Genomic DNA, 16,164 nt, shown 5'->3' on the forward strand with positions numbered 1-16,164 from the left:
CGGCGTTTACCGAGTGTCATTAACACACACACACAGCAGACCGTTGAAGGGGTCACGTGTCAAAAAAGTATCAACAAAGTGTCGACTACGTGTCGACCACGTGTATAGCGGTACACTGATCAGCGGTACACTAATTCTCGTGCCATTCTCGTGTCACAAAACTGGAACATCGAGTATCGGCGTTTACCGAGTGTCATTAGAGAGGTTCTGCAAAACGAAAATGTGTACGAACTTTCGCTCTACGTCACGAAGTGAGAAACTTCGCACGAACTTTCGCAACTTTGGACGCGAAACTTGCAGGGAACGCGAAATGAACTTTCGTAGGAAGTTTCGTGAGATTGGGTCATGTCGTACGTGCACTTGGCGCGTGCAAACTACGAAAATGTGCAGAACACAAAGTTCGTGCGAAAATTCGTACACACTTTCGCAAGGCCTGTCGCGAAACTTCGTTCGAACTTTCGTTGTGCAGAACCTCTCTATTGGCACAAAGCAGACCGTTGAAGGGGTCACGTGTCAAAAAAGTATCAACAACGTGTCGACTACGTGTCGACCAAGTGTATAGCGGTACACTCAGCGGTACACTAATTCTCGTGCCATTCTCGTCACAAAACTGGAACATCGAGTACCAGTATGGAAAGGCTTCAGACAGGAAGCCTTTCCAATATGTAGGACTCAGTGAGTCTAGTCACGTCTCGATGACCGATCACGATCCCCGTGACCAATGAAACAGTCACAAATCCCCGAATTGCTCAAAAAGCAGTCATAAAGTCACACACCAGTTTGAATCCCGATGACCAGTCACAAACTGCCGCGACTTTCTCTGTGAACGGTCACAGGATCCACGTCAAAATATTACGACTCAACTGTAGGCATTGACGCGATCAGCATACATTTTTCCTTCACAGGTAGAATTAGAAGTGAGCAAGAAAGATTTCGATCCACTCTCGATCTCCGCGTAGTTTACTTGTATGTAGCTTGAGTCTGGTGTGTGTGGGCTCCTCTCCAAAACGAAGGGTGGTCGAAAATCTTGCAGGCTTCAGATAGAATCTCTTTTGAGAGGACGTTCTGGCTAGTACATGTAGATTGTGCTATTCATCATATTTGAAGAACAAACTTCGTCGTTCAGAAAAGCTATTTCGGAATATTTTCAGTCCAGTAATTTTTTGCATGCCGATCTTGCTAGAACGGAGGCTGATTTCAACTGATCCAGCATACAAGCAGCACTCGCTTTGTGTTTTTGGAGAGGATGGGTGACAAGATTACGGAGTCAGAAGTGGACAATCACATCGTCGACGATGCAGAGACGAAAATATAATGAAGATGGAAAAGAAAATATGTTCATGTCGACATGTATGTGTAAAATGTTGTACGATTATCGCAAGGCACACAAGGAAGGGAAAGCGAGGATCCGTTCAGAACTGTTTTCTTGTTACAATCATCAGCACAGTGAATCTACAGTCCATTTCAAAACTATAGACGCGTACCTAGGCAAAAACCGTTATGCCAGCATCTATACCACATAAAATCTGTGATCACTTTGTGCATAAATTTTTCCAAATTGGGCGTCTGTTATCCACTCCTTTAGAAAACTATATGAGAGTAATTGTGGAGCGATCCTGAGCAATATTCCGAAAACTATTATCAAAAAGTTCCAGCCAAATTTGAAATATTTCAAAAACCCTACGCGTCTATAGTTTTGAAATGCACTGTACGTAACAATGGAATGGGAACTACTTGAACTAATCTTATATGGACAAATATAAGTGAAAGAAGGTGAAAAAGAGCGAAACAAAAAAGGTGATAATACTACATCTATTCAGTGGGGGACAAGCTCAGCAGGTAAGAACAATGCATATGTGAATCATCAGCATCAGCAAAACAAAGAAAGCAAAGGATAGCACAGCCGATCAGCTAGACTCCCTGCCAGGCCTCACATCCCGTGGAAAGGCACGGAGCCATTAGTCTACAATCTCTCCGGAGCACCCTGATTCCAAGAAAATGGACTCATGAACCCGCATGCCCAACCGTTCTTCCCGCGACAGAAGCCGCCCACCCAGGGACCATTGTTCAAATTACTGCTAACAAATGCACTTGGCTTGCTGAGTAACTTTGGAGAGTTCCAGCACACGGTTATGTCCACCTGCCCGGACATTGCAATCGTCACCGAGACGAAGCTTACCTCTGAGAAGTGTACAGCAATGGATGTCACGCTACCTGGCACCGCCAAACCGCCGAGATCGTACAGCGCAAGGCGGTGACGTCGCCGTCTGGGTACGTTCGGGCCTCGCCTATGGCCACATGGACCAGATAACCCGCGGTGACCTGGAAGTCATAATGGCTAACAGTGCAACTTCATACAGGGTGTCGTGTTACAGTGTGTGCTGCTTATCGGCCAGGCCTGCAGGTTCATGTGCAGACAATGACATCTCCCCCCACTCTCCCTGCTGTTTGCCAACTGCTGTTGTGCACATTGAAGTCCAGGAGCTTGGCGCCTTGCGGTGCTGTATACATGTATGTTCCAGGATTTTTTATTATATTTTTTTTACTAAGTACACAACCTACTCGTCAGAAGGGGAGAAGACAACATGTACAGAGTATCCGGATACTCTGTTGTCTTCTCCCCTGGCCTTCTGACGAGTAGGTTGTGTACTTAGTAAAAAAAATATAATAAAAAATCCTGGAATATATACAGCACCGCAAGGCGCCAAGCTCCTAACTGCCGTGGACTTCAATGTGCACAACAGCAGTTGGCTTCAGACTCAAATCAGAGCAGCAGGACGTTCCGGACGTCTCTAGCTGGCGAAGAGCCCGGTCCCACATGCACTTGAGACGTTGAGTCAGAAGTAAGTTGCGAGTTGCGGATCCGCTGCAGCGGTGTCGCAACAGCGTGTATCACCATGGAAACTGCGAGTAGCGGAACTACTTCCGCCGTGGCGGAAAGTTCAAATCCGCTACTCCAAAATTTTTGGAGCGTATCTCTCCTGCGGAAGTTCCGCTCCTGCGACACTACGACATAGTGAGCGATTTGTGTTGGTCGATTTTATTTTCGATCATGAAGTCACGTGGACAGTTTGACTTTAGTCAGAGCAGCTACGGCTGCAGTTGTACATGTATGTTGAAGTGAAGACTCGTTTGGCCAAGGGATGAAGAGAGATACGGAGCGATAGGTGGATAGCCAAGAAGCTGAAACCGACGGCTGCGGCGTCGGCCAAAGACCAAATCCCGGACCCGTGAGCAGCATGGCCATCATGTAAAACCACGCAGGGGGACCACTGTGATGTAGGTCTGGCAAGAGCGATACATGTACTACTATTACCAGTATCTGTAGCAGTTATCATTGGTTATCGTCGACGTGCTGCTCAACAAGTTCGTACTAGTATTCAGCAACAAAATGTCGCTGTGGTCTCCATTGCCTGTCCACAACGTCTCGCCAATCGACCTCTACCCAACCGAAAATCCATTCTTTCAGATTACTAGTATAGTATACAGAACAAAGACTCAAAGTCAACAATACCGAACCCACGACATGTACATGTAGCTAATGCTTGATACTCAACAAAAACAACGATCTGTCCAACACCTAGTACTAGTATCTACATCAACAGTACATCAGTGCTGCGTTGATGTTGTCGTGATTACATCACGAAGTTGTACATAATATCACGTGTATGTTTGCGTGACGTTATCGTCCACGTAGCATTAGCCCTTTTGTTTGTTTTGATGGCTTTTATGGTTTTACCTAGCTTCTTGATGATCAGAGATTAGAGTAAGTCATGTAGTACTGAATCAATGAGAATTAATCCCAGTCCTTATGAAGTTAGTTATGTTGCAACGTTGTGGAACTAAGAGAGTCTAGACTCTAGTCACAACATAAATTGGTGCCGAAACCATGTCCGAGTATCCAGGGAGTCTCCGAGTTTTAGCAAATAAAATTAGTGCATTGTATTCTACTGTCCACGATGACGATACGAAGTGCCAACGTTTAGTTTCAGAAAGTTGTCCATCTGACGACGCAGACCAGTGGGTCGGGATTCGGACCCAGTTTTGTGAACAGCATAGAGATGCCCTCACGAAGTTGGATGCTGACCTAGATAAGTACGGCGCTGCGTTATACGATTTCGTGGCTAGTGGAGCAACTCAAAAAAAGAAAAAGAAAGAAGATGAAGAAGAGTATGAAAATATGGCCAGTACGTTACCGTCGTACTTCAAAAATCTGTCCCTGCTGAGTGCTCAAGCCAAAAGAGCCACAGCCAGCGCCAGTGCCCAGAACACCAGTACCAGCAGTCAAGCACCTGGAATTGACGTCCAGCAGCTGCTGACAATGCACACCGCAACTCAGCAACAAACACAGCAGTTGCTGTCAGCCATTGGGAAGCACACCAGCACGGTTGGCCAGCTGGCGGCCAACTCGGCACAGCCTGCACAGAGTGCTCATGGATCTGTGAAATTGCCCGTGCTCACAATCAGGAAGTTTGATGGTGACATACTTCATTTCACTGAGTTCATTGACATGTTTCAATCTGCGATCGGTACAAATCAAAGCCTGTCTGCCGTACAGAAACTGTCGTATTTGAGAAGTCATTTGACAGGCATGGCCCTGGATGTTATTGCCGGTATTCCCACCACCGATTCAAATTACCCCGTGGCGTTAGGATTATTGAAGGATCGCTTTGGCAAGAAGGATGCCATCATCGCAGCCCGATACCGCGCAATTACCGAAATGCCAGCGCCATCAAATAAACCTCACATGTTGCGGAGATTTTACAACGAGGTGGAGGCTAATTTGCGCTGTTTGCAAGCGGAAGGTCAAAGTGTGCAACAGGAACTGCTGATTCCTGTCATCACTTCCAAGTTACCAAAGTGCGTCATCGTACAACTTGAGACACAGAAACCCCACAATCAGAGTTGGACTGTTGATGAGCTGCGGAAACAGCTGGGAATCTACCTGGAGGTCCGTGAATCGGCCGAGCGACTGGCAGGAGACACAGCCAGCAAACCAGAGAGCACTCTGCCACGACCACCGCCTGTTTCCGCACAGCCTCATGCTGCCTACTCCCAACCTCCGGCCACGGCAGCCACGTTAGTTAGCTCTGTGCGGCGCGCCACTCCGAGATGCTTCTTCTGCAAGTTGCAACACTTCTCGGACACCTGCCCAACGTTCAACACGGTTTCTACCAGACAGCAGCAGCTACAAGACCACTGCTTTGTATGCTTACGGAAGGGACATTGGGCAAAGGACTGTACTGCTAGAAGACCCTGCTATCACTGCAATCTGTTGACCCATCACCGTGCCCTGTGCCCTCAGAAATTTGGCTCATCACCAGTGTCAGCTGCCGCAAGTACCTTCTATCCTACTCAGCAGCAGCAAGGGCCACAGAAACATACTACCGCTACGGTGCACGTCCAGTCCAAAGGTGTGAATCTCCCAACCGCCATCGCAACTGTCGCCGGGCAAGGCAACATCTCAGACTGCCGACTGTTGTTTGACACCGGCTCAACTCGCACATTTATTCATGAATCGTTAGCTGCCTCTGTCAACGCAGCTGTTGTCGGTGAAGACGTGTTGTCCATCGCTAGTTTTGGATCTGCGTCCCGGCGAACGGTCACCCTGCCGAGAGTGGAGTTTTCCCTCCTATGTCGAGATGGATCAGCCTTGCCCGTAACCGCCAATGTTATGCCGTGGATTTGTTGTCCTGTTGTCAAATCCCCAATCGACATCGACCAGTACCCTGAAGTCAAGAACATCCAACTAGCTGACACCATTGTCACCAAGCGTGAGGAGGTAGAAATTGACCTCCTTATCGGCACGGATTTCTACTTCTCCATCATGGGTAACGGTCACATCCAACTCAACAATGGCCTGGTCTTGCTGAACTCCAAATTGGGATTTGTCCCAGCAGGCCCTACTGACACAGAGACAGATGACACTGCGGGCCACATAATGCTCACAGATGCTACCACCTTGCCAGACCCAGTATTTGATCTCCAACGTTTCTGGCGACTTGAAGATATTGGTATCACCGATGACATCAGTGATCCGCAGACAGCGGACGACATTGCCCTGGAACACTTTCGCAGCTCCTTGCAACTGATCAACGGCCGATATATGGTATCTTGGCCATGGAAAGATAGCCATACTCCACAACCTAATCTACCAGAGAACTACGAGCTCGCCTTCGGCCGTCTCAAATCCTTAGTCAAACGACTCCAGCAGACACCACAAGTGCTAGAGAAGTATCATTGTACCATCACAGAGCAGTTAGCCAATGGCATTATCGAGGAAGTGAACCTTGATCACCAGGATGGGCCGATTCACTACATCCCCCACCACTGTGTTGTTCGCCCCAGCAGTACCACAACAAAGGTTCGTGTGGTATATGATGCTTCCGCCAGAACTCGCGCAGAACACAACAGCCTGAACGACTGCCTGCACCGAGGTCCGATACTTCTGCCGGATCTGTGTGGTATCCTGGTGAGATTTCGGCTACACCCCATTGGCATTGTCAGCGATGTTGAGAAGGCCTTCCTTCAGCTAGGTCTATCTATGACAGATCGCAATGTAACACGGTTCCTATGGCTTCGCGATCCTACAAAGCCCGTCACCACAGCCAACCTAGTGATCTACCGCTTTTGCCGAGTTCCATTTGGCATTGTCGCTAGCCCGTTTCTTCTCGCCGCCACAGTCGACCACCATCTCCAACAGCAACAGACAGGGACATGCGATGATGTACGTCGCAGTATCTATGTTGACAACGTTGTCACCGGGCAGAGCAGCGTCCAGGATGCTACTGCATACTACAGAGAGGCAAAGGACGCCTTTGCCAGTGCCACCATGAACTTGCGTGAATGGGGTACCAACGATCCTGACTTCAGAGATGCTCTAGCTCCTGAAGACAAGTCTAGCTGTGATGTAATGAAGGTACTGGGTATGTCATGGGATACCAATCGCGATACTCTGTCGACGGCAAAGTCAACCACAAACCAGTACTCCGTCATTACCAAAAGAGATGTCCTCCGCAGCATAGCCCAATTCTATGATCCGATGGGCCTGTTCTCCCCGGTCATCATGCGTGCGAAGATCCTAGTACAGAGTATATGGAAGCTACATGTAGACTGGGACTCTCCGCTGCCTGACGCTCTCGTTCATGAATGGAAGGATATCCTGTCCGATCTGTCCTGCGCAAGTGACGTTGCCATTCCTCGCTTCATTGGACCAAAAATCCACGTCGACAAGGTCACCTATGAACTCCACGTCTTCTGTGATGCGTCTCAAGATGGTTACGGTGCAGCCGCGTACCTGTGTGTGAGACAAGTTGACGATGCCTATTCGTCAGTTGACCTGATCTACAGCCGAACACGAGTCTCGCCCATCAAGGCTACAAGTATACCACGTCTAGAGCTCCTAGCAGCACTCATCGGCGCCAGGATCATCAAATTTCTGAAGAAAGAGCTTCTGGGCACAGTTCACATCTCAGCTACCCACCTGTGGTCTGACTCACAGTGCGTGCTTGGCTGGATTAAGAATACTGAGAAATCGTACCCTGTCTTCATCGCCAATCGGTTGAAGGAAATCCGTGCAGACCAGAGTGTGTGCTTCAACTACATCCGTACAGCCGACAACCCAGCCGACCTACCATCCCGTGGAGCATCGCTAGCCACACTGACAGACAGTACAGCTTGGTGGTGTGGTCCAGAATGGCTTCGAGATCCTCCTGTACACTGGCCCAAAGACGTCATCGATGCTCCTTCCACAGTACTATTCGCGGCGGAGGGTCCTGCGGAAACCGAGACCAGCAGCAAGCCATCACCGCTGAGTATAGATGAGAGCAAGTATACTTCGTTTGAGAAGCTAGCCCGTGTAACAGCATACGGTATCAAGTTTGTCAAGAGATGCCGTCAACAGACCACATGCGGCACTCATTTGTCTGCTGCTGAAATCGACAGCGCCAAACATCTGTGGATTCAACATGTTCAAGCAACACACTATACACCGGAGATTGAGGCTATCAAAAGCAACGCCAAGAACAAGCTGGTCCAAAACCTTGCGCTCTTTCTAGATGAACATAACCTCATCCGCTGCAAGGGTCGATTGGAGAATTCATCCCTACCATACTCAGCGAAGTATCCCATCCTTCTACCTCGTTCACATCCAGTAACCACAGCTATCATCAATGACTGTCACCGCATGGTGCTGCACAGTGGAACTAACCATACCCTATCGCGAGTCAGGTATGACTATTGGGTCCCCAGAGGACGACAAACCGTCAAGACTGTACTCAAGAAATGTGTTGTATGCAAGAGGTTCAATGGTCGGCCGTACTCGCTACCGAAAATGGCACCCTACCCTCCAGAGCGCGTAGCTGAGTCTAAACCGTTCACACACGTCGGCGTCGACTACTTTGGCCCAATGACAGTCAGAGAACATGGACTCACCCACAAGGTATGGGTGTGCCTATTTACGTGCATGGTCACACGTGCCATCCACCTCGAGCTTGTTGCTGACATGACCACAGAACAGTTCCTGATGGCATTGCGCAGATTTGTGGCAAGAAGAGGAGTACCGCGCAAGATCTTCTCTGACAACGCTCAGCAATTCCTGCTTTCGAAATCGACTCTACAGCTTGCTTGGGAAGCCATTGTGAAGGATGACCACACTCTTAATTATGCTGCTTCCCATGGAATCGAATGGATTTGCATTGTGCAACTCTCCCCATGGATGGGCGGGTTCTATGAACGGTTGATTGGAATCGTGAAGAAAGCCCTCCGTAAGTCTATTGGCAGACTAGTTCTCGGAACAACGGAGCTGTCAACCATTCTCATCGAAGTTGAAGCAGTAGTAAATTCACGACCGCTGGTGTACGTAAGCGATGAGATCTATACGGTCTTGACACCTGCCCACTTCTTATCATTATCAGCCGAAATCAGTCTACCCCAAGGGCATGTAGAAGGGGACCCTGATTTCGCCCCAACAATGTCGTCAGCGGAACTGCTACTTTCTACGTGGAAGAAAGGTCAGAAGCGATTGAATGAGTTTTGGAACTGTTGGAGATCTGAATACCTAACCAGTCTACGAGAACGGCAACAATCGCAGTTGAAACAGGTTGCTCATTCTACCGTGAAGCCAAGGATTGGACATGTGTGCCTCATCAAGGATGACGCGCCCAGAGGTATGTGGAAACTGGGTATCATCAGCGAACTTCACGCTAGTCGTGATGGAGAAACGCGTTCCGCCACGGTGAGGACGCCCAATAACAAGCTCCTACGGCGCTCACTACAGCACCTATATCCGTTGGAGTGTGAGTCTGCTCGACCTGCTGACCACTCGTCGAATGAACCACAGCCTCCCGCTGTAACCAACGACGCACACGTCCCTGCAACAGCTTCTCGACCGGTAAGACGAGCTGCTATCGAAGGCTTAGGACGTGTCCTGGATTTGCACGAGGCAGACTTGGTTTAGTTCACCATGCTGGTGTCTGTCTCAATCAGCTATCATCCACTCAAGCTGTATAATTATGTTCACCCCCCTTTTTATTCGAGTTTTCTTTTCCTCTGCCAACTTGCTCTCCCACTCACTACTTTGGCACTAGGGTGTAGTATGGCTCCATGACTTATGTGTCCTTGCTCTTCAGTACCTTCGCAATTTGGTTCACAAGATATGTCACATCATTAGCGTAGCCTGTCAGGAGACATGCGTCTGTGGGGACTGCCCTAGTTAACATTAACAATACCCAAATAATAATAATCACCTAAATACGCGGTTCTTATGCGCTATTATAATCTTTCTCCCTTTGGTCACCAGGTCTTTTGTGATTGATCTCTCCACCTGTGTGTGGGAATGTCGTGATTACATCACGAAGTTGTACATAATATCACGTGTATGTTTGTGTGACGTTATCGTCCACGTAGCATTAGCCCTTTTGTTTGTTTTGATGGCTTTTATGGTTTTACCTAGCTTCTTGATGATCAGAGATTAGAGTAAGTCATGTAGTACTGAATGAGAATTAATCCCAGTCCTTATGAAGTTAGTTATGTTGTGGAACTAAGAGAGTCTAGACTCTAGTCACAACAGATGTGTCCACAAAATTTGCACAAAGGACGAAACAGTTCTGTCCACAGACACAGTACTGACTGTACACCATCAGTACAGTACGTGCACGCGTACTTCGAAGTGCAAGTTGAGTTGCAGGAGAGCTGCACTGATTTTTTTGGAAGACAGAGCTAGGCACGCTCGCTTCGTTCGCCGTGCACGCGTGAGCATGTGAGACCACGCGAGCATTTTGTCGCAGGAGAGGTGCGACACCACTCCCGCAAAACCTTGTCGCACCAGCGGATCCGCCACTGCATGTATATGTGGGACCGGGCCCTAAGGACATGTGCGCCCTGCATGGCCTCACCCACCATGTGGCAGAACCAACCCGCGGAAACAACGCTCTTGACCTGATAATGTCCGACTTCAAGGAGCCAGTGGAGGTAGATGTGCTGCCCCCTGTTGGTAAATCAGATCACGCTGTAGTTGTTGCCACATTCCGCGCTCGAGTGCAGCAAGAGAAGCGCACCCACAGAACTGTTTGGCGCTACAAGCAAGCAGATAATGATTGGAACCGTCTCTGCTCCCACCTTAGGAATACCAACTGGTCTGACATCATAACGTATGACCCGGACACTTCCTGCCAGCAGGTGACTGCCACGATATCGAACGCCGTCGCCCAGTTCGTTCCGTCAAAGGCAATGACCGCCAAGCCATAGGATCCAAAGTGATAGACCCCGGAGTGCACGCGGGCAATGGCCATCAAAGACAGGCATTGGCGGTCCTGGAGGCGCTCCCCCCCCCCCCCCCCCCCCCCCCCAGGACGCCATGCTGAAACAACAATTAATTTATTTGTGACGTCTGTCAATGAGGCTGTTGCAACCCTCTTCCGAGCCCGTCAGGCTAAGGAGGACAGCCTACGCCGCAGCTTATCAAACGGGTCCATGCACAGCAAGCAGTGGTGGACAAAGCTCAAGTGTGCAAGTGGCATGGGGCGCCGCACAGATACACCGCTGATTGCTGACTCTGATGGCCACGAGTACGCAACAAGTGCAGAGAAATCGGAGGCATTTGGATGCTTCTTTGCAAACAAGTGCAGCATCCCCGGCGACGATATCTCCGCTGCTGATCTCCCTCCCCACGACTTTCCCACATCCCAACCGATCAGAACCATTCACTTCCGACCTGAAGCAGTGCGTCGAGTTCTGGCTAGACTGGATACGTCAAAGGCATCGGGACCGGATGAAATATCTGCCTGGGTGCTCAAGGAGTGTGCCAAAGAACTAGCTTCACCACTGTGTCAGCTATTTTCCCTCTGCTTCGAAGTTCCGGTGAGGCATTCAACCCAAGATGTGGAAAACGGCAAACGTGGTTCCTATCCACAAAAAGGCGTCGCGTTCTGTGCTCAAGAACTACCGCCCTGTTTCGTTGCTGAGCATCATCTCGAAGGTGATGGAGACTGTGGTGAACAGCCAGGTAACAAACCATCTGGAACGCCATCAGCTCCTCACCTCCCACCAGTTTGGTTTCAGGAGAAGATTGGGTACATCTGATGCTCTGCAGGCTCTGCATCATGCCTGGGTTAATGCCGTCGGGCGAAACGGAGCAGCTCGTATCCTCGCTGTTGATATTGCTGGGGCATTTGATCGGATGTCCCATGTTGGTGTCCTCCATAAGGCACGTAATGCAGGAATCACTGGGCCACTCCACACATGGCTGTCGTCGTACCTGTCATCGCGTTCATTACGATGCTTGGTGGGTGGCTATACGTCTACCCAGTACCCCATAACTGCGGGCGTTTCCCAAGGCAGCATACTCGGCCCGACACTGTTTTTACTGTACGTAAATGATGCACCCTCTGTTCTGATGGATGATGCCCAGCTGGAGGCATACGCAGACGACACCACACATTACTCCATTGTGTCGAATGGCAGCGCGGCAGGTGCAGCGCATTCACTGCAACTGTCAATCGATCGGCTGCATAACTGGGGCCAGAAATGGAAGATTGCCGCATCTCAAATGTACAACAATGCGCTTAGAGACAGTGGGTACAATGAGACCGTCCAGTTCTTGGAGGAACGGAGGAGTGGGAAAAAGAAGAAACAAAGGAGTCGACACGGGAATATTACCTGGTTAAACCCACAGTTCAGTAAGAATGTGTCCACGAACTTTGGTCAGCGATTCCTGCAACTCGTCAGCAAGCACTTCCACAAAGGATGCAAACTATGAACACGCTAAAGTTCAGTTACAGTTGCATGCCAAATGTCGCCACCATCATCAAGCAACACAACAATAGTATCCTCCGCAGCGACCACCAGAACAAGACCAAGGATGTGAGAACCTGTAACTGCCGTGTCAAAAATGATTGCCCCTTGGAAGGAAACTGTCTAACATCGAGCATTGTGTACAGGGCACATGTAACCGGCAGCGACATGAAGGAGTACACTGGATTAACGGAAGGGACATTCAAGACACGATTCAATGGTCATCAACATACCATTCGCCACCAGAAGCATGAGACCGCAACGCGACTGTCCAGACACATCTGGAGACTGATGGATGAAAACAAACCTTACAGTATCAGGTGGTCCGTTGTGAGGAGAGCCGCACCATACTCTAACATCTCCAAGCGCTGCGACCTGTGTCTGGCCGAGAAGCTAGAGATTGCCTGGGCCGACAAAACCCGCTCCCTCAACAAGAGGTCAGAGCTTGTGTCCAAGTGTCGTCATGAAAACAAGTTCTACCTCCGTAACTTTGTCCGCAAGGTAACGTGAATCTAGCTGGTAGTCCCGCTGCCTATTTTGTGTGTGTGTGTGTGTGCGTGCGCTTGCGTGTGTGTGTGTGAGAGAGAGAGTGAGTGTGCGCGCGTGCGTGCGTGCGTCTGTGTGTATGTGTGTGCTTGTGTGCATGCGTGAGAAAGAGAGTGTGTGTGGCTGATTGGATAAGTGCGGGTGCAAGTATGTGTGTGGTAGGTGTGAGAAGGAACGGATGAGTATTACTATTGTGGGCGTACACGTGTGCCACGGTGTGTGTGTGTGTGTGTGTGTGTGTGTGTGTGTGTGTGTGTGTGTGTGTGTGTGTGTGTGTGTGTGTGTGTGTGTGTGTGTGGTCCACGCACACGCTGGAAAGACTGCATTAGTACAGACCTGAAGGCCCTGAATGCTGTGGAGGGATGGTACGATCTGGCAGCAGATTCTCGCCCCGACTGGCGCCGCATGTACCGCTGTTTCGAGCCCGAACCACCCACACCCAATGTCCATTGCCAAGTATGTGATCGGTACTTCTCTCGCCCATCAGATGAGAAGCGTCACAAATGCTTGGCAGAACGGCAGAAACCGGTGTGTAATCAGGCAGGCGCTTGCCAGTGTCGTCTCTGCCAACGTTGGTTCCGCAGCCCCAGTGGATTGGCTACCCATCGGTGCGATCACGGACCTGCTCCCAACATCGAGCACCCCGGCAACCCGGTCACTCCGCAGTGCAGCACCTGTCACCGGAGTTTCAAGTCCAGCAGCGGCTTGGCCAGACACAAGTGTGACCGCACGAAACGAAGGACAGTGTCGGAAAGGGCCGACTTCCCGTTTGAGTGCCCTTTCCGAAGGAAGTTCCGACGACGTCACCATCTAGTACGCCATCAGAAGTGCTGCTCCTCAGCCTCTTCCACCCCTCTCCCCTGACGGGGACCGTGTAACCTATCAAGGCAACGTGTATCAAGGTCAAGGTCAAGGTGTGTGTGTGTGTGTGTGTGTGTGTGTGTGTGTGTGCGCGTGTGTGTGTGTGAGAGAGAGAGAGAGAGAGAGAGAGAGAGAATGTGTGTGAGATTTGGAGAATGAGTGTGTGTGTGTGTGTGTGTGTGTGTGTGTGTGTGTGTGTGTGTGTGTGTGTGTGTGTGTGTGTGTGTGTGAGATTTAGAGAAGGATTATGTGTGTGTGTGTGTGTGTGTGAGGGAGATTTAGAGAAGGAATGTGTGTGTGTGTGTGAGAGAGAGAGAAAGATATTTAGAGAATGTGTGTGTGTGTGTGTGTGTGTGTGTGTGTGTGTGTGTGTGTGTGTGTGTGTGTGTGTGTGTGTGTGTGTGTGTGCGTGTATGCGAGTGTGAGTGTATGTGTATGTGAGAAAAGGGAGAGAGTGTGCGTGCATGTGTGTGTAATGGTGTGGGCATGTGTGGATTTGGCATTTAAGGAGGTTCGCGACGGTTAGCGCCATGTTGGATTTCCGAATTTTTTTCTGAAAATAATGCCTTTCGGAGTGGAAAAATGGGACGCGATCATGCACAATCGAGTAAAAAAATAAGCAGTTACCACGGTTACTGTTTGACCATGAGTCATGACTTCGCAGCGCGTGCTCGAGTCGAGACAAGATTTGAGGAAGAAGCTCAGCCACTAGTGGACTTGCGGATTTGTTTTGACATTGGCGGTTTTTGGATAGCTCGGTTCTCCTGCCGACGTGTCGTGGAGATGAAGACGCGGGAGAGTAATCCGTCACCCACGACGCGGCCTCTCATTCTGCGTACTGGACGATGCAAGAAGCCGAGGACGGGGACGCTTCGCAAACTCAAACGATCGATCGAGTTCCTGGAAAACGGAAAGGGCGATCTCCACCACTAACGCCACTGGATTCGACTCCCGCGAAGAGGTCGTTCAGTGCCCCTCTTCACGGTCGACGAATCGTTCATCTCAGGTATCTGGCTGTGTGATTGTCTGCGTGCCAGAATCCTGGATGTGGCAAACCTCTGGCGCTCATTGATTGCGTTGAAGAGAAGAGGTACGACCTGGGCAGCGTACTTGTCATTCCGTGTCAGCAGTGTGGGATGGAGAATTTTACAGATAGCCCTGTAACTGCTCAACACCCTGGCCCCCGTGCTTCCACAAGCAACACCAAAGCTGCTTTGGGTAAGTGCGTTTTTCAATCTCATAAGATTTATTCATGATATTTGCGAGTCATTGCCACCCTATGGCTATGGAAATGTATGAGCACACTGTATGCGCGGCGGCCGCGAGTGTGTGTGTGTGTTTGCATAGACCTGCATGTTTGTGCATGTGTGCACCATACGCATGTATGAGCATGCACATGCATATGCGCTCATGTGGACGTTCCCTCGCACACATACTATACACACGTGCATGACCGCTCCCAGGGCATGCTGGTGTGACATGTGTATGCGGGCATCTCCACTCATGCACATGAGTGTGCACATGCATGTGGGTGGGTACGCACACGTGCGTGAATGTATGTGTGTGTACGCGCGCGTGTGTTCTATTGCGTGTGAGAGCATGCATGTGTGTGTGTGTGCGTGTGTGTGTGTGTGTGTGTGTGTGTGTGTGTGTGTGTATGTGTGCACGGATGTGTGTGTGTCGATGGTGTGCATTTTGTGCTGGGTGAACACTCTGATCCCTAAACCGCGATACCGGAGCTCCCAAGCTACAGCCTCAGATTGATTTATAGTTCATCGTTGGGAATGAATTCGCTGCTCATGATGCTGTTGCGGATGTTGCGGCCCTAGCTGAAATTGTCGAAGCTCGCCCTGATGCCAGTATCCTGTAGAACTCTATCACTTTTGCATCAGCATGTTCGGCGATGGAGTTGTTGTTGTTGTTGTTGTTGTTGTAGAAGTTTATTTAACGTCGCACCACAAACAGGCGATTTCGCCTCCTTTGATACATGTGGACGACAGAAGGAATGAGAGAGAGGGGGGGGGACAGAAGTATGGAGAGAGGAAGGGTAGAAATAAATAAGCAATCAACCTCAGGGCTACACCAAAGCAAAAATGGAATGGGAACATACTATATACAAAATAGCTTCATACATATATTGCAAAACACGTTTACTATTCTTCAGTCCGCTATACCACAGAAACACACTAGCCGAAAAGCATTTAAACGGAGCCATGATGCGCTTTTAGCAGGGCACAGAACTGAAGGTGGCTGGGCTCGGAACGGAGATCAGGCGGGAGCTGGTTCCACAGGACTGCGCCGATGAACTGCATGGTCGCTCGACCCGCAGGACCGGGCCAAAATGGTACTCGAACGAGGTGATGTGCTGCTCCCCGAGTGCGGTCACCAGTAACTCTCACGAAGAAGCTGGTGAAGAGAGAGCTAGCTCGGGAGAACAGACAACGACGGACAAAGATGAGGAGCTTA

The 16,164-nt window shown here is 49.8% G+C and overlaps 1 long non-coding RNA gene across 1 annotated transcript in view; it reads right to left on the reverse strand.

Moving 5' to 3' along the window:
* Positions 1-298: 298 nt before the first annotated feature.
* LOC135805169 (uncharacterized) overlaps positions 299-16,164 on the reverse strand; it is a 141,516-nt gene continuing 125,650 nt past the window's right edge. Inside the window, exon 3 of the long non-coding RNA XR_010551125.1 lies at positions 299-472. This is a non-coding gene — a long non-coding RNA (uncharacterized LOC135805169). The remainder of the gene's footprint in view (positions 473-16,164) is intronic.

This window comes from Sycon ciliatum, chromosome 1, assembly GCF_964019385.1.
Source record: "Sycon ciliatum chromosome 1, ocSycCili1.1, whole genome shotgun sequence".
In the NCBI taxonomy this organism is placed as follows: domain Eukaryota; kingdom Metazoa; phylum Porifera; class Calcarea; order Leucosolenida; family Sycettidae; genus Sycon; species Sycon ciliatum.